Source organism: Microtus oregoni, unplaced genomic scaffold (assembly GCF_018167655.1).
Source record: "Microtus oregoni isolate MIOR12 unplaced genomic scaffold, Mior012 000082F_ref0000272, whole genome shotgun sequence".
Lineage (NCBI taxonomy): Eukaryota > Metazoa > Chordata > Mammalia > Rodentia > Cricetidae > Microtus > Microtus oregoni.
The window spans coordinates 1486721-1506846 of NW_024544542.1; the positions used below are offsets into that span (position 1 = coordinate 1486721).

Here is a 20126-nt window from a genome sequence, read left to right on the forward strand (position 1 = left end):
ATCATATATCAAACCCCACACACTAGAAATAGGAGACTTTAACATGCAACTCTCATCAATAGACAGGTTTGCCAGACAGAAACTTAACAGAGAAATAAGATAATTAACAGATGTCATGACTCAAATGGACTTAACATATATCTATAGAACATTTCACCAAAACACAAAAGGATATATCTTCTTCTCAGCACCTCATGGAACCCTCTCTAAAATTGACCACATATGCAGTAACAAAGCAAACCTCAACAGATACCAAAAGTTGGAATAATCCCCATATCTTATTGGATCACCATGGTTTAAAATTAGAATTCAACAATAGCACTAACTGCAGAAAGTCTACAAATTCATGGAAATTAAACAATGCTAAATTGAATCACCCCTGCATCAAGGAGAAATAGAAAGAAATTAAGGACTTCATAGACTTCAGTGAAAATGAAGGCACAACATACCCAAACCTGGAAAACTATAAAACCAGTGCTAAGAGGAAAGTTCACAGCACTAAGTGCCTACATGAAGAAAGTGGAGAAATCTTACTCTAGTGACTTAACAGCGCACCTGAAAGCTCTAGAACAAAAAGAAGCAGACTCACCCAGGAGGCATAGAAGACAGGAAATAATCAAATTGAGGGCGAAAATGAATAAAATAGAAACAAAGAAACTATACAAAGAATAAGCGAAACAAAGAGCTGATTCTTTGAGAAAATCAACAAACTGTTATCCAAACTAGCCAAAAAGCAGAGAGAGAATATCTAAACTAACAAAATCAGAAATGAAAAGGGGGACATAAAAACAGACACTGAGGAAATCCAGAGAATCCTCAGGACATACTTTGAAAACCTATATACTACAAAATTGGAAAATGTAAAAGAAATAGAAAATTTTATAGATAGGTACCACATACCAAAATTAAACCAATACCAGTTGGACAACTTAAATAGACCTATAACTCCAAAAAAAAAAAATAAAGAAAGAGTACTCAAAAGTCTCCCAACCAAAAAAAGCTCAGGGCGGGATGGTTTCATGGTGGAATTCTCCTAGTACTTCAAAGAAGAGCTAATATCCATACTTCTTAAAGTGTTCTATACAATAGAAACAAAAGGAACGTTGCCAAACTCTTTTTATGACACTACAGCTACCCTGATACCTAAAACACACAAAGACTCAACTAAGAAAGAGAATTACACACCGATCTCCCTCATGAACATTGATGGAAAAATACTCAATAAAATCCTGGCAAACTGAATTCAAGAACACATCAAAAAATCATCTACCATTATCAAGTAGCCTCAACCCAAAGATGCAGGGTTGGTTCAGCATATAAAAATCTGTCAATATTATTCACCATATAAATAAATTGGAAGGAAAACATATTAATATCTCGTTAGATGTTGAAAAAGTCTTCAACAAAATTTATCACCCCTTCATGATAAAGGTCTTGGAGAATTCAGGGATATAAGAAACATATATAAATATAATAAAAGAAATACACAGCAAGTCAACGGGCAGCATCAAATTAAATGGAGAGAAACTCAAAGCATTTTCACTAAAGTCAGGAACAAGACAAGACTGTCTACTCTCTCCATATCTATTCAATATTCTACTCGAAGTTCTTACTAGAGCGATAGACAACAAAAGTATATCAAGGGTATACAAACTGGAAAGGAAGAAGCTAAGCTTTCACTATTTGCAGATGAAATGATAGTGTACATATGTAACCCCAAAAATTATACCAAGAAACTCCTATAGCTGATGAACATCTTCAGTAATGTGGCAGGATACAAGATCAACTAAAAAAAATCAGTAGCCCTCCTATATATAAATGATAAAAGAATGAGAAAGAAATCAAAGAAACATTACAATAGCCACAAAGAACATAAAATATCTTGGGGTAACACTAACCAAAGAAGTGAAAGACTGTGAGACAAGAACTTTATGTATTTGAAGAAGGAAATTGAAGAAGATATGAGAAAATGAAAAGATCTCCCATGCTCTTGGAGAGGTAGAATCAACATAATAAAAACAACCATCTTACCAAAAGCAATCTGTAGATTCAATGAAATCCCTACCAAAATCCCAACACATTCTTCACAGACCTCAAAAGAACAACACTCAACTTCATATGGAAAAACAAAACAAAACAAAAACCCAGAATAGCCCAAAAATTCTTTACAATAAATGAATTTTCAAAGGTATCAAGCTCTATTATAGAGCAACAGTAATGAACACAGCTTGGAATTGGCATAAAAACAGAAAAGAGGACCAATGGAATCATATCGAAGACCTGAATATTAATCCACAGACATATGAACACCTTATTTTTGATAAAGAAGGTAAAATTATACAATGAAAAAGAAAGCATTTTCAACAAATAAAGCTGGTATAACTGGATGTCAAAATGTAGTAGAATTCAAATAGATCCATATCATGCCCATGCTCACTCAAAACTCAAGTCTAAGTGGATTAACATAAATCCAGCCACACTGAATCTCATAGAAGAGAAAAGTTTGAAGTAACCTTAAATGCATGGGCACAAGAGACTACTTCCTAAATATAACACTAGTAGCATAGACACTGAGAGCAACAATAAATACGTGGAACCACCTGAAACCGAGAAGCTTCTGGAAAGCAAAAAACACAGTCAATAAGATAAAACGGCAACCAATTGAATGGGAAAAGGTTTTCACCAACATCACATCAGACAGAGGATACATCTCCAGAATATATAAAGAACTCAAGAAACTAGACATCAAGAGACCTCATAATCCAATTAAAAATGAGGTATAGATCTAAACAGAGAATCGTCAACAGAAAGACTTAAAGAAATTGCTCAACATACTTAGCCATCAGGGAAATGAAAATCAAAATGTCTCTGAGATACCAGTGAGAATGGCTAAGATAAAAAACACTGATGAGCTTATGCTGGAGAGGGTCTGGAGTAAGGGGAACACTCCTACATTGCCTGTGGGAGTGCGAACTTGTATAACCACTTTGAAAATAAGTATGGTAGTTTCTCAGAAAATTAGGAATCAATCCATTTCAAGATCTAGCAATACCACTCTTGGGCATATGCCCAAATGATACACACTCATACCACAAGGATACTTGCTCATCTATGTTCATAGCAGTATTATTCATAATAGCCAGAATCTATAAACAACCTAGATGCCCCTCAACCGAAAAAATGGATAAAGAAAATGTGGTATATTTATACAATATAGTACTATTCAGCGGTAAAAATTCAATGGCATCTTGAAATTTGCCGGTAAATGGATGGGACTAGAAAAAAAACCATACTTAGTGAGATAACCCACACCAAGAAAGACAAACATGGTATGTACTCATTCATAAGTGGGTATTAGATGTAAAGTAAAGAATAACCAGTTTATAGTCCATATTCCCAGAGAAGCTAGGTAACAAGGAGAACCCTAAGAGAGACAAACATGGATCCCCCTGGGAAAGGGGAAATAGACAAGAACTCCTGAGAAAATTGGAAGGATGGTTGGGGAAGAAGGGAGAGCAAAAGTGGGGGTGGAGAAGAAGAGAAGGAAGAAGGAGAACATGAGGGAACATGATTTTCAGATGGTGGAAGTACAAAGAGGGAGAGCAAAGAAAGAGATATCTTGATAGAGTGAGCTGTTGTGGTGTTAGCAAGAAATTTGGCACTAGGGAAATTCCCAGTAACCCACAAGAATAACCCCAGCTAAGACCCTAAGCATTAGTGGAGAAGGTACTTGAACTGACCTTCCCCTGTAATTAGATTGATCACTACCTTAATTGTCATCATAGAACCTTCATCTAGCCACTGACAGAAGCAGATACAGAGATCTACAGCGAAACACTGGGCCGTGCTCCCAGAGTCCAGTCAAAGGGAGGAAGGAGTGATAATATGAGCAAAGTTGTCGGAACCCTGATGGGGATACCCACAAAAACAGCTGACCTGAGGTAGTGGGAGCTCACTGGCTATAGACTGACGTCAAGTGAGGGAATCTGCATTGGCCCAAACTAGGCCCTCTGAATGTAGGTGATAGTGTGTGGCTGTAGCAGTCTATGGGTCTACTGGTTATGGGGTCCAGGATTTATCCCTAGTGCTCTAACTGACTTTCTGGATCCCATTCTCTTTGGGTGGATACCTTGCTCAACCTAGATATAGTGGGGAGAGCCTTGGTCCTGCCTCAAGTGATGTAACAGACTTTGTTGACTCCCCATGGGAATCCTTACCCTCTCTGAGGAGTGGATGGGGAAGGGGTGAAAGGTGTTGGAGTGGGTGGAGGGGAAGGAGAGGGAACTGGGTTGATATGTAAAATGAGAAAAGTTTGTTTTAAAAATGTATAAAAAAGAAAAAAGATTGTTTTTCTATTTTAAAATCTGTTAGAAAAACACTCCTCTTACTCAATTTGTTCCAATGGGAATTGCATTAATTTTTTAAAAACTGAACAGCAATTATAAATATTTTCTTTCAGAAAATATCAAAGAAGGAAAAGCATCCCAACTAATTTATGAGGCAATTGTTCTCTTGACACCAGTACTAATGACAGCAGCACAAAGGAATAATGCAGGTCGATAATGGTCATGAATATGATTGCAATAAAAGAATATAGAGATTTTTTTAAATAATAAGTCTTACTGTATCTTGTTTGCTGTGTTCAGTTCATATTCCTGGGACACATGTTCTTTTCTGAAGGGAAATGGAGGAGGAGTGGATCTGGGGAAAGAAAGAAGGTTGGGGAGGGGACTGGGAGAAAGGGGGAGTGGAGGGACTGGGAGGAGTGGAGTGAGGGAAACTTCAGTTAGAATGTGTTGTGTGAGAAAAGAATGAAAAGAAAAATGGGAAAGAAAGAAACCATTGAGGAAAGACGAAAAATAATGAAGAAATGAAATGGGTTTTTCACACAAATAAAAACACTTGATTTAATAAATAGGATTGTCTATTGCTGCTTTTTAGTTGATCATGGATTCTGCCTTTATTTTTGAGAAATTCCTGCATATATACAATACAGCATGACACCAGTCCCAGTTTCCCACTCTATGTTCCCTCTGACATGTCAGCCTCAGACCTTCGTGACTTTGTTTTTTTCTATAACCCACAAAGTTCTGTTGGCCATATGTATTAGAGGTGTGGTCATCCACGAAGTGTGGGAGACCTATCAACGGTCACATCTTTAAAAATAATAATTCTCTGTCTTCCAGCAATTATTCATTATCATTAGCTCCTCAGTAATGTATGACCTAAAGATTGTCAATGTTTTTTGGCAATACAGACAATTAATTCTAAAATTTGCATGCCAAAACAAGGAAACTAGAGTAGCTGAAGAAACTTGAGAATAAAGTGGAAAGGATCCATCTAAATAATTTCAAGATATGAAAACATAGTCAATATCATTAGACATTAATGAAATGCCAATAAAAACCACAATAAGACATCACTACTCACCTAACATAATGGTCAAAATAGATATAACAATAACAACAAATCTTGGTGAAGATTCAGAATCAGTCCCTTATGCATTATTGTTAACAGTATAAATTCCTCTTGGAAGAATTTGATAGTTTCAAATAAAAAGGCAAGTTATGCCTAGTATTTTTGTCTCCAAAATAAGAACTATATTCAAACAAAAGATATATTTGGAGAGTCACAGTAGTTTTTATAGTAGCCAAAACCTGAGAAAAAAATCAGTATTTTTGGCAGTTGACTGTCTAAACAAACCATGTCACCATGCATGCCACAAAATTCTACTTATCCATAAAAGTTAGAAAGCTTTTAAAAAATATATCTTATTTTTGTTTAAATAAAGAGCATATATTGGATTTTATTAGTACAAAGCTTGCAAGACATACTTAATCTTCTCAAATCTTCAGAGAAATGTATTGATGAGTGTACAAGCAAACCCTAAAGTTCCATATGGTGTAATTCTATTTATATTACCTTCCACAAATGGCAAAATTGTAGAAATGGAAAATAAGTTATTCACTTCAAGGAACTAAGAGAGGGAAATAATTGGAGTAAAGTTGTTATGGCCATGAAGGCACAACAAGAGCTAGCCACATGATGATGAAATCTACTTATCATTATATCAGTGTCAAAATTCTTCTTCAACGTAGTGTTACGGTTTTGCAAGTTAATACAAGATGTTGAAAGACTGGGGAGATAGGCAATGGGGCAATAGGTTCTTTGTGTATTGTTCCTTACAACGGCAATTGCTGAATTATCTTAATTAAAAAGTTAAGCTAAAATGCGAGTTGGTTGCATTATAACTATGCAAGTTATATCTTTCAATAAAGAGTACAGCCATAGAATGAAGTGGAATTTTACATGAATTTCTTTTAATAACTAATAAATGGTAGTATGATTTTGTCAATATTGGTGAAGTCATACAGTTGTTTTAATTTCTATATAAGGTTGGCATAATTAAAGAAGTTCAGAAGACCCAGACTTTGTCCTCTATACAGTCTTAGAGTTGTTCTTAGCCTGCAATGGCTATCAGATAGGTCAACTTACGCATTCACTAAGCAACTACTAGTATTCCATGACTCTACTAGTATTCCATGACTAAAGGCAATCCCTGCTAGAAAATAATGGCAGCATGCATTTCACAACTGGTTTACCCTTTTCCCTCTTCACTGAAGGTTTTATGTAAGAAATACTCTAGTAACTAATAGTTCCCAATCTTCCTTATGCTGTGACTCTTTAATATAGTTCCTCGTGGTGTGATGACTTCCAACCATAAAATTATTTCATTGCTTCTTCATCACTATAGTTTTGCTATTGTTATGAATCATAATGCAAATATCTGATCTGCAAGATATCTAATACATGACACGCCAAGGGGTCATGACTAACAGTTTGGGAAACAATAAAGTCTAGTTGTTGAGTTCTAAAACACATATACTAATAAATCTACCTTTATGTTAAATAATAAATAACATTAGATGAAGGAAACTCACTAATTTTATGTGGTACCCATTAGATGTATCCACTCAAATTTTATTTTATTTTAGCAAGGGTATGATATAATCAAGTTTTTGTTCTGTTTTTTTGGGGGGTAGGAGGCCTAGATATAGTCACATGACTTTTCTTGACCAATAAAACATAAGAATTCTTCAGTATCACTTTCTGTTGGAAGACTTTACCAACTTATAGTGTTTAAACATGGTCTGCATGTATCATTATAAACTATAACGATATTCAGGGATTAATCAGTTTGTATACTTCAATGACAAAAATGGAAAATAGAATCTCTCATTGATCATGATGGACTATAATATTGGCAAAAATAAATCTTTGTCATTTTCAATCATTATTATCATAGCATAATTGTGCAAAACGCTTACAATAGGACACTGTACTGTAGCATAAAACTTTAAATTTCATTTAATGTATTATTCATAGGTGTTATCCATAGCATTGTTTAATCTAAGGCATTAAAAAAGTAAAATGAAAAAAATCAAGTCTTATATGTTTTTGTTTACAGTGAATAAATTACTTATGGTAAATGTACCTATAATAAATAAATGAGAGCCATAATTGCTTTATGATACCAGGCTTTGTATAAGCAGAACACAAAAAGAGATAATGTATTATATGCTTCCAAGGGATACATAAGTCACTGAAAATATGACTATAACTCTCAGAATTTCCAAGAACTTCAAAGAAGAGACACAAACACTATACATGTTCACCATTCATGAGATCATGCTTGATGGAAGTCATATCAGTTGCTCACCGACGTTCACTAACATTTATCCCTGAATGCTAAGCAAAGACCTTTGATTACATTACCATGTCTAGCCAATTATCATTTCTCTTTGTTAATGATACATTCCACAGAATTAGGTTAACCTTATTTTCTTAATATTTAAAACTGCCTAATTTCCTCCACTTTTTAACCACAACAATTACATTGATTTATGTCAAAAGATCTCAATGCAAAAATTAGCAGAGTCATTTTCATTGTATCAAGGTAATTTAATGGAAGTTTTATGTTGTACTCTAGTCTCTTTGCAGTGTTTAGTTTAGACAGACACTGGGGAAAATAGCACAAGTGATGGCGAAGTCTGGGTTTATTCCTAGTTACAGAAGCTCTAGATATTATAGATAGTTTCCAATAATTTGAGATGCTAAATGTCGCATTCTTAAATTTGAGAACATTGGTGTTTCTAATATTCAAGCGACCATGTTTTAAATTTAAGCATGCACATAATATAAAATGAGAAAATTTTCACTATCTGGCACTCATCCCTTCTGATCTAAGCATTATATATACACTGATTCTGTTTTATACATATTTAACTGGTTAAGCATCGGGCAAAATGTGTTGACACAAAAAGCATTGTTTTCTTTCAATCAAATTTTATTAAAGGAAATAATTGAAGAAAAAAATTAGGAGTCATGTTTTCCAACACAGATGGAAATGGACCCTGGAACCTCAATCCTCAAATGTGAAGCCCATCTCTAACTCTTTTGACTGTGCTCATAAATATTGTTCTTATGCTTCAACTTTCCCTTCTTTAAATAAAGATAGATAATTGCAACAAATACAGACATGTGGCTATTTTGAGACAGGAACTTCAATTAATTTCTACAGAACTCATAGGATAATATTCAACTCAGAAAATGATAAATGTTAGAATTATGTTTTCTTTAACACAAACATTCCACCCCCCCCACCTCTATGCTGCCCTTGGCCATTTCAGCAAATCTTAGGGACTAGTGATGACTCAGTTACAATTCTATTTGAGACATTTTGTGACCTTAACCACAACAAAAACGAAAACCACCATTTAGTTTGAGAGCACTGGTTTCTGCAAGGAAAGGAAAAGACTGTTGTTGATTCAACCTACATAGCTTTTTGGGAATGGGGGTAATAACCAAATAAAGGCAGCAATTTCTCCATATGCTTTGAAGAGGACTAGAAGGAGTTCTGTCACCCATGCGGTGTCCACAGGGCAGAATGAGGAAAAGTTTAAATGATAACCAAAGGACGGCTCAAGTCTCTGACTCAGAAAATGATAACCAAGGGAAGACTCGTGTCTCTGACTCAGAAAATGATTCAGAAAATTGCGCTGCAAGCACTGCAAAAAAAAAAAAAAAAAAAACCACACACACACAAAAACTGGCCTTGATCAACACTTGGCACACGGCTCCTCTCCAAATACTGTCACTTTTCATTTATTTTCTCTGTCCTATTTTGACTTCCAAGACCTATCTAGGAATCCTCTAACACACATTGCCACTCGGCAAACATTTCAACTTGAACACAATAATTTATTTAACAAGATCACTTTCCTAATGATCTTGTTAAAGCTGCTTCTTTGATGGGCCAGTGCTCACATGTCCTGACTCCTCCAGTTGTTCAGTGTTCCTTCTTGTTCCCTACCCAGCAGCAGGTATGAAGGACACTCTTCTCCCCACAGAGAGGCAGTTCCAAATCCTCCCAAACCAGAGGGTTGGGGCAGTGACTGGACAGTCAGGTCAGAAAGCCCACACGACGCAAAAGCAGCAAGAGAATGCAGCTTCTGAAACAAGTATCAGAAATCATAAAGCAGGAATATTTTTGAATCAGTGAAGAGAAGACACTGATAAGAACTGGGGGAATTTATGCCTTCAAAACACATAGCAATTTAGATAAGGATTTTGAAAATGTCATGTTGTGTCAGAATTTTAAAAACATCTTACTTTTATTTATATTTCATTTTATTTACATATTTATTTTCCTCTGATTTCCCCTCTTTTTACCCTGTAGGTTCGTGGTGCATCTATTAGTTCACTGGTTTAATAGTATTCCTAAGTTGGGGACAAGTCTCAGCATCTATGTCTGTTTCCTATGCTTTTTCTTATGCTCTTTCCTTCTGTTTGTTTATTCTGTCCCATTTTTATTATTAGTTTTTGTTTTATCTTATTTTATTATATTTTATTATTATCCCTTAGAAGCCTGTTTGTTTTCCAATAAGAGACAGAAAAGGGGGTATATCTGGATGAGAAGGGAGGAATGGGAACTAGGAGGAGTAGAAGGAAGGGAAACAGTAATAAAAATATATTCTGTGAGAAAAAATTTCAATAAAATAAAAAAAAGTTTCTAAAAAAAGAAAAAATTAACAAAAAAGAAAATTCAGGTTCAACATTAAGACATTTGTTTCTGGTGGCACGCAATGCTATGACCTCAACATTGCATTCCAATGTTCACAAATAAACATCTAGACATAATCCAGGCATGGCAGGGACAGGAGGGACAGCCAAGGGAGAGTTGGGTGATGTCTCGTGTTTACAGATCTGGTTTTCATGGTCACATAATTCAGTTGGCTTTTAGGATCTTTTACTTATAATTTTGAAAGTGTGAGTTTAAAATTATGCAAACTGAATTTAATTCAAGTAAAAAGGCAAGAATGAAAGGCAATCCATGAATGTCAAAACAAGTTGGAACTTTTTTTATTTGGAGAAGCAATTACATTTACTTTAAAAATAACAGATGAAGACTTAAAGAGAGACATCTGTCCCCAACAGTGTATTTTATAAAATCTCTGTGATAAGCTCAAGTGAGGAATGCTCTCTAAACATGTGATTCTGGGGTTGAGCCCACGGAGACTTTTCTTTTCATCATGGTTCATTTCAAGCAAGTGGAGAAGCTTTAAAGCGTGTGGATTCAGAACTAGTGAGAAAACTTGATTTCCGTCTTCGTTTTTACATAATTGTGTAGACAGTACAGACAACTGGTTAAAAGGGCGGGCATACACAAATGCCCTCAGAATACAGCCTCTCTTTTCATCAGTGGCAGTTGAAAGAGAATTGCATAACTCTTTTCCTTGGGTGCCCAAACCTGTCAGATTGATTGCATTACAGATAATGGAACTGATTAAAAATTCTGCAAGATGAAAATGGTGTTCTGAAGAGCAAAAAAAAAAAAGTCAAGTATAGAAAATCCAGTTTTTAAACAAATAGACTGATAACTCGGGAGGCTTATCCCTAATTGTAAGCAAACACATAGCTTGAGTCGCCTACCTGATGGTAGTTATGTTAGTGATAAGTCTTAACTACTGAATTTCAACATTGCTGTTCCATGCATTGATCTATAATAACTCTAGGAAACTTCGTGTCAAAAGTAAACTACTCAATGGCACTAAAACTATAAAAAGAAATCAGTCGTGCTGCATGTACCCAACGAAGGGGTTCATTTTCAGGAAGTTTTAGGTCACTGTTCATTCCCCCTAAGCTAAATGGGCTCTGACAGGTAAGAACGATGGAACCCCGGGGAAGCTATTTTGCCTGAATAGCCTTTGTGGGGGAAAGGTGGCTGCTATAATTCAGCCCACCTCTTACTCCAGTCGAAGAACCAAGAAACATGATAAATTAAACAATACTGAACTGTTTAAGATGTGGAGATAATGAAATAAGCAAAGTAATAATAATAACTACATATACTTCAACAATACAAATATTTATGTCAAAAAGACACAAATCAGAATAAACACTAGAAGTGATGAGCGGTAAAAAGAAGCCTTTAAGGCAAACCTCAACTCAGAAGCTGTTTAGGAGCAAGAATAAACCCTTTAGGGTTCTCCTCTATTGCTAGTATACATTCCATGCCCTGTTTCAAGTTCCACCCTTATCCTCCCAAAGACACCATGTCCCAAGGCTGTCCAAGAGCAAAACTGTAAGGTCAAGCCCTAATGATACCGCGTCCCAGCATGCCTTTGCCAGTCTCCTCTGTTTGGCTTTGGGCAATGGACAGAGTCCTCTCCCTACCTCCCACTTTGGGTACCAGAATGAACATTTCGGCTGTCCTCTGTCCAGCCCAGAACTCAAAAGTGGGCAACAGGCTAGGAAGGCTGGAGGCAGACAGGGAGCCCCGCAGTCCCCACTGCCCACTCGTGCTTAGCGCTTCGCGCGGCCCCGCGCCGCACTGCAAAGCCCGCCCCACGCGGCCGCAGGAGACACCGGCGCGCGGGTTTCCCGGTCAATCCCGGCCTCCCCCACTCCTCTCCAGACTTCCCCAGCCTCAGTGCCATCCCCGGCGGGGGCTGGCCACGCAGCCTCCCAGCATCACAGCCCACGCCGGCGACCCCGAGGGCAGATCCCAACAGAACACCTCATCCCGCGGCGAGGGCGCGGGGAACCGTGGGCAACCCTGGCCTCGGGTGGGCTGCAGCGCGGGGATCCTTCTGCCACGCGCATCCCGCCGCAGCCGCCGCCGCCCCGCGGGCCCAAGGCGCCGCCCCGCCGCCCTGGGAGGCGCCTGCTGCAGTCCCGGTACTCCGCACACGCCAGGCGCGGGTGCACAGGTGGGAACCCCGCGAGTGGGCACCGGGGCACAGCCCTTCCCCGCCGCCGAGGCTCCAGACTTTGCCAGGCGTCTGCCCTTGCTAGGGCGCCCTGGTCCCTGCGCAGAGGCGCCGCGCGTCCTGGCGCCTCCCGGGCTCCAAGGATCCGGGTTAGGGACAGCGCTACAGCAAAATCCCTGAACCCACTCCTAGCCTCGCACCCCGACCCTTTGAACCCCTGAGTTTTCCCCCACCCCGAGCCGTCAAGGAAGCCGTCACCGCGCACACACACCTTGCAATGGACGGGCGCCTGGGTCACCCACTCGCCAAACTCTTAGAAGGTGTCCATCGTCTGCAGGGAGGTGTGGGCCTTGAGTGGGAACCGCTCTCTGATTATTTAGTAATGTTGGAAGTGCCGGGTCCGCTGCCAGAGTTGTGGGTCATGTGGGCACAGCGGAGGCTGGCTGCTGCCTGTACCAGGGTTTCCTGAGGATCCTGAAGCTATGATCTCATCCTCCTCATCCGCCTCCCCCGCCCCTCTCCACGGACGCGCACGCACAGCACACACACACACACACACACACACACACACACACACACACCCTCGTGCACACCCCCGCGCGCGCACACACTCAGACTGTGTGGCACTAACCTCTTCTCTGTACCCAAATATTTCTCCTGGAAAATACAGTGTTTATACTCCTCATTGAAAAAAAGAGAAAATCCTTCTAAATGAAGATTTTTTTCTCCTTCAAAGCTTGATTTATGTGCTTTGTTTATTTTCTCCAGTTTTCTACCCTCACGTGCAGGGGTTTGAAGCAGCGTCCGTATTAAAATTAAAAATAATCATCCTTTTATATTGACCCAGATTTTGATACAAACCCAAGAACTCAAACAATGCAATTCCCATTTAAAATAGAGGCAAGGACACGCCGGGTTTGAACATGGAATAGCAAGTATATCTTATAGTGTGAGGTGGTTTTCTATCCCAGACTGCAAAGATTTCCCAAGCATTACCTCATTTATTTACAGAGCATCTTTGCAGAGGAGGTGGCTGCGAAGGCAAATAGTATTAACACTTCAGAGTCAGGGAAGCACAGGTAAGACAACATAACCTGTGCAAGCACACACAAGTTGATATCTCACCTTAAATATTAATTACACACCCACCTGGAGATTCCTTATGCATCAGAACCAATTCCTAGAAGACAAGTTGCTGAAAGCAGGGAAAATATTACTTTTGTTTTCTATCAACTGAAACTGGAAATCCATTCTACTGCATGTATGTTTGCATATAATCTTCTTTGTGTATTTGCATGTACCTCCAGTTTTATAGTTTTCTATAATTTGATTTCTTTTGTATGTGTACTTCCATACTTATTTGCATTTTTAAATTACCTAGATAGCAATTTCAAGCAATTTTAGTCAGTGGGTTTGGAGTAGTCACCAATTTCAGAATTGTATTTCATTCAAAGCCTTTTAATGCCTGGCATATACGGAAAGCTGTGTTATGTTTTGAAGTAGATGAACAATGTAAGTACAGGGGATCTATTCGCCACCAGCTTACTTTGAAAAGGATATGCTGACTGACTGGGGATGGCAGGCTCCGTTATTTTGGGTGTTATGATTTGTCACAAAAATAGCACAAATTGCAGTTTCTCTTTTCTCTTGGTGGTGTCTGTTTCCTGTTCAAATCCTGTCAATCTTCTGTGTTCCATGTTTGTCAGTTAAGACCTGGCTTCTAAATGGCCAAAGGAGTGTGTTTCACCTGATAATTCCTTGGCTATGCACTGTGCTCACACAAGTTTTATAATTGTGAAAATTCTCAGGGAAAGCACATTTGGTTATTTCTATTCAGGTGCAGATAGAAATTAGCAAAAAATATCACCTCTAATAATCCAAAGGGAAGAAAAACAGCAAGTGAGAGTGGCTTTGGGATGGTAGTAGAAGAGAAACCAGTGCAAAGATGGGAAAGAGGGATCTAAGTTCCAGGAAGGAAGAGGGAAGCAGCCTCTGCAGGAACGACCACACGAATTGGTTCTCCAGTACCAATGGTCAGCTCTGAAAACATCCATACAACTAACAAGGCACAGACTGAGCAGGGTGTATTTAGGCATATACATATATATACAAACATCACGGAACAATCATTAATGTATAAATGGTATGGATTTGAAAGAGAGCAAGGATGAGTATAGGGGAGGGTTTGGAGAGGGGAAGGAGAAAAGAAAAATAATATAATTATGTTATAATCTCAAAAAATAAAAAATGAAATCAGAACAAGTTTAATGTGAATGCAAATATTTTCTAAATTTTGCTGTATGGAAAATAAATTCTGGAAATTGCAGAGTCTCTTGTTCTCAAACCATCTTTTTTGTTTCCTTTGAAAACTTGTGGGAATTTGGTGGCAAGGGCTAAGGTACTAGCCACTTAGGGACTTGACTTCCCTGCATTATTTAAATTGTTAAAAATTGAGTGGAAATAGTAAATACTGCAGAAGAAATGAGTAGGCTGGTTTACCAATGAAGTGTCATGGGAAGAATGACAATGAACATCGTGGCAAAGACATAATTTAAGAAGTTAACACTATAATTCAGGGAAAAAACTAGGCACCCAAGGGCACAAAATACATGAAATGGATAATGAAGAGGCGGGATTGCAAATTGAAAGCCATACAGTGATAGTTTGTCATTTAAAAATCATTTCAGACTTTCACGTTGCTTTTCAGAAGTCTTCACCAAGCCTTGAAGTAAGTTAAAGTAGCATCTTTGTGGGTATGACTTATAAGGAACATGATAATTCTCTTTTTTATGTGTGCAACGGAGATTTTTAATGGAGAAAGTATTCTTGATTTATTTTTATTTGTGTATATATGCATATCTGTGAGTGTGTGCATGACACATGTATGTGGATACCTGAAGAAGCCACACATGGTTGGCTTCCAATTGCCCAGCATGAGTGCTGGCCACTGAACTTGGGTCTTCTTGAAGAGCAGATTTTTAACATGGTGATGAACAATATTTATAAACTACATTATTTTTGGTTATATTTAACAAGGAAAATAAATGGTTTAGCAATTTTTTTCATTTTTGGAAAACAGGCTGTAGCTACTAAGAGACTTGCTTGTTCACTATGTGTAGAAGGAAATACTCATGCCTGGTTATTTAGTATGTGCTGTTACACAGTAGGTGTGTTATGGATGTATATGATGGCAATTGTTCTCTATGAAATGTTCATCACTTGTAGGCATACAGAATTAACAGTTTTGAAGTATTTCAGACTCATATGACAGAAAAATGAGTTCAGAAAAGTTAAAAAATATAAAGATGCAGGGCAGCAATGGGCACACACCTTTAATCCCAGCACCCGGGAAGCCGAGGCAGGTGGATCTCTGTGAATTCAAGACCAGCCTGGTCTATAGAGCAAGTTCCAGGATAGCCACAGCTACACTGAAAAGCCTTTTCATGAAAACAGAAACAAAAACAAAAGACTTGACTGCTTTGTGAATTGGGAACTCTCATGGGACTTGAGTACAGACTACAGTGTTGATTCTGCTTTTCCAAGCTGCTGGTTAGATTTCAAAAATGAAAAATGCATTAATAGCTCAATACAAACCAAGGAAATAAATTAACTGAGGTGTGGCTTAATATTCATAGGATTTTTGTCCATGTGCATACAAAATTTTGAGGCCAAGACTGCCATTGTCCTCCTGTATTATAAAAACCATTGTCTGATGTAGGCAGAGTTTCTCTGTCCTACCAGTCAGCTCTGTCCTGCCAATCAGCTCCCAAATAACCATAAAGAGACTAATTATTAATTATAAATGCTGTCCAGAAGCTTAGGCTTATTACTAACTAGCTCTTACAACTTAAATTAACCCATATTTCTTTTTTATTTTTTAATTTATTTATTTATTAAAGATTTCTGCCTCCTCCCCTCCACCGCCTCCCATATCCCCCCCCCCCATCCCCAATCAAGTCCCCCTCCTTCATCAGCCCAAAGAGCAGTCCGGGATTCCCTGCCTTGTGTGAAGTCCAAGGACCTCCTACCTCCTTCCAGGTCTAGTAAGGTGAGCATCCAAACTGCCTAGGCTCCCACAAAGCCAGTACATGAAGTAGGATCAAAACCCAGTGTCATTAATCTTGACTTCTCAGCAGTCCTCATTGTCCGCTATGTTCAGCAAGTCCGGTTTTATCCCATGCTTTTTCAGACCCAGGCCAGCTGGCCTTGTTGAGTTCCCGATAGATCATCTCCAATGTCTCAGTATGTGGGTGCACCCCTCGCCCTCCCGAGTTCCTTGCTCGTGCTCTCTCTCCTTCTGCTCCTGATTTGGACCTTAGGATTTCAGTCCGGTGTTCCAATTTGGGTCTCTCTCTCTGTCTGCTTTCATAGCCCAATGAAAGATAATCTCCAGGAGGATGACTATATGTCTCTCTTTGGGTTCACCTTCTTATTTAGCTTCTCTAGGATCACGAATTATAGGCTCAATGTCCTTTATTTATGGCTAGAAAACAAATATGAGTGAGTACATCCCATGTTCCCCTTTTTGGGTCTGTCTTACCTCACTCAGGATAGTGTTTTCTATTTCCATCCATTTGTATGCAAAATTCAAGAAGTCATTGTTTTTTACTGCTGAGTAGTACTCTAATATGTATATATTCCATACTTTCTTCATCCATTCTTCTATTGAAGGGCATCTAGGTTGTTTCCAGGTTCTGGCTATTACAAACAATGCTGCTATGAACATAGTTGAGCAAATACTTTTGTTGTATGATAAGGCCTCTCTTGGGTATATTCCCAAGAGTGGTATTGCTGGGTCCAGGGGTAGGTTGATCCCGAATTTCCTGAGAAACCGCCACACTGCTTTCCAAAGTGGTTGCACAAGTTTGCATTCCCACCAGCAATGGATGAGTGTACCCCTTCCTCCACAACCTCTCCAGCAATGGCTATCATTGGTGTTTTGGATTTTAGCCATTCTGGCAGGTGTAAGATGGTATCTTTTTTTTTTATTTTTTATTGAAAAAAAAATTTCTGCCTCCTCCCAGCCTCCCATTTCCCTCCTCCTCCTCCTCCCACCCCTCCTCCCCTCCCTCTACTCCTCTCCCCCTCCCTCTCCAGTCCAAAGAGCAGTCAGGGTTCCCTGCTGATGAGAAGCCAAGTTGGTATCTTAAAGTTGTCTTGATTTGCATTTCCCTGATCGCTAAGGAAGTTGAGCATGACCTTAAGTTTCTTTTAGCCATTTGAACTTCTGTTGAGAATTTTCTGTTCAGCTCAGTGCCCCATTTTATAATTGGGTTGATTAGTTTTTTACAGTTTAGTTTCTTGAGTTCTTTATATATTTTGGAAATCAGACCTTTGTCAGTTACGGGACTGGTGAAGATCTTCTCCCAGTCAGTGGGTTGCCTTTTTGTCTTAGTGACAGTGTCCTTTGCTTTACAGAAGCTTCTCAGTTTCAGGAGGTCCCATTTATTCAATGTTGCCCTTAATGTCTGTTCTGCTGGGGTTATACGTAGGAAGTGGTCTCCTGTGTCCATGTGTTGTAGAGTACTTCCCACTTTTTCTTCTATCTGGTTCAGTGTCTTAGGACTGATATTGAGGTCTTTAATCCATTTGGACTTGAGTTTTGTGCATGGTGATAGATATGGATCTATTTTCATTCTTCTACAGATTGACATCCAGTTATGACAGCACACTTTGTTGAAGATGCTCTCTTTTTTTCCGTTGTATATTTTTAGCTCCTTTATCGAAAATCAGGTGTTCATAGGTTTGTGGGTTAAAGTCAGGGTCTTCTATTCAATTCCATTGGTCAACTTCTCTGTTTTTATGCCAATACCAAGCTGTTTTCAGTACTGTAGCTCTGTAATAGAGTTTGAAGTCAGGGATGGTAATGCCTCCAGACAATTCTTTATAGTATAGGATTGTTTTAGCTATCCTGGGTTTTTTGTTTTTCCATATAAAGTTAGTTATTGTCTTCTCCAGTTCTGTGAAGAATTTTGATGGGGATTGCATTGAATCTATAGATTGCTTTTGGTAGAATTGCCATTTTTACTATGTTGATCCTCCCAATCCAAGAGCAAGGGAGATCCTTCCATTTTCTGGTGTCCTCTTTAATTTCTTTCTTCAAAGACTTAAAGTTCTTGTCAAATAGATCTTTCACTTCCTTGGTCAGAGTTACCCCAAGATATTTTATGCTATTTGTGGCTATCGTGAAAGGTGATGCTTCTCTGATTTCCCTCTCTGCTTCCTTGTCCTTAGTGTAAAGGAAGGCAACTGATTTTTTTAACCCATATTTCTTATCTACATTCTACCACACCATGGTACCCTTTTTCAGCATGGCAAGTTTATCTCTTGCTTCCTCTGAGTCTGGTTGGTGACTCTGCCCTTCTTCTTCACAACCTCTCTTTGTCCACAAGTCCCGCCTAACTTCTACCTGCCCAGCCATTGGCCATATAGCCCTTTAGTAAACCAATGAAACAAAAAATATTCACAGTGTACTAAAAGATTGCTCCACAGCAGCCCACCCTCTTCCAACAGATGTTCTGATTTTTTTTTGACTCCCAGAATATTCAGCAACTTTCTCCTATCTATTAAGATAACCTTATGCTGCAATTCACCAGACATGAGACGTCACATTCTGACTCCTCACAGGAGTGTGTGAATCATGCCATAAGCACTCATAACTGTGGACCATATCTATGACTATTATGTTAATAAGCAGCAAGGGTATCCCCTCTGTTTTCTTATGTGTCACTTCAAGATGCGTATGTATATAAAATTAGTATATAATTGCCTGAGATACTCCGCCCATCAGGTCTGGTACAGTCAGCTGTTAGGCAGCTAATTCCAAGACTGCAGATTGTCCCCTTATAATTCATGAGGTCACCTTCCAAGACCCCTAATAGTTATGTGAAACTGAAGTGTACTGAGCCATATTTATACCATGCTTTTATTCCCAGACATTACAGGCTTATAACCAACATCCTCTCTTTTCCCTTAAAGGACACATTTTAGGACTTCTCTTTGTCATATTTAAGCTAACAATCTAACCATTATTTTATTTTGGGGCCATTATAAAGTATAGTATGCATTGTTTGAAGATGAAACAGAATGCCAGAGGGCTACCGAGTGAATGAAGTGAGCACACACAGGATTGACACCGGAGGATATTTCACACTCCAGGCAGGACAGAGTTAGATGGGGAATTATTCTGTTAAGTTACTTTGCATGGGATGTTACCTAAACCTTGTAAACTGCTAATTTCTGGAATTATACAGTCATGACTGACTTCGGGTACTTTAAACCACACCAAGGGAAATCTCAGGTAAGAAGACAGTGCTCCATCTCCCACCTAGGCTCCTCTCTCTTAGGTAATGATGGCTTCTATCCTTGGTTGCTATCATAGCTCAGTTGTTGTTGGTGTATGGTACCTGCTCAGTCAGGGTCTCTCCTCTGTTGATCTTTCCAACACCTTCAGAAGACTTGCTACTTCCCTCTGTGATATTCTCCTGGGACTGGGTTATTTGTGTTTAAAAGGAGAATGCAACCTAAATACAGGTGTGTGTGGTTATATTTTTTTGCTTCCTAGTGTTAGAATGTAAAAAACCTTACCATTTTAAGTAGCTATAGTTCTAGCTTATAAAAGTGATTTATTAAATACATATTATGGTGGCTCACATCTCTCAATGGCATTATGCCAGCATTCTCTTATTCAGGTATCATTCATTTTCTCAATGGACCATAAACAAAACACAAATGTTGTAGATGAAACATTAATGCACTATCACAATGAGGGTTTAGAGAGGAAAAAGCTTGTTGCTGAATGCTATTCTTCAGGAGGTGCTTGGAAAGTGCCTACTTTGCTGATAAAACCGTTTC

General features: G+C 38.7%; 1 protein-coding gene across 1 annotated transcript in view; it reads right to left on the reverse strand.

Annotated features, from left to right (window-relative positions):
- Window positions 1-12744, reverse strand: part of LOC121441888 (dystrobrevin alpha-like) — a 349129-nt gene extending 336385 nt beyond the window's left edge. The window contains exon 1 of the mRNA XM_041643231.1: window positions 12544-12744. The gene's annotated coding sequence lies outside the window, so the exon portion shown is untranslated. The remainder of the gene's footprint in view (window positions 1-12543) is intronic.
- Between the last annotated feature and the right edge of the window lie 7382 nt (window positions 12745-20126).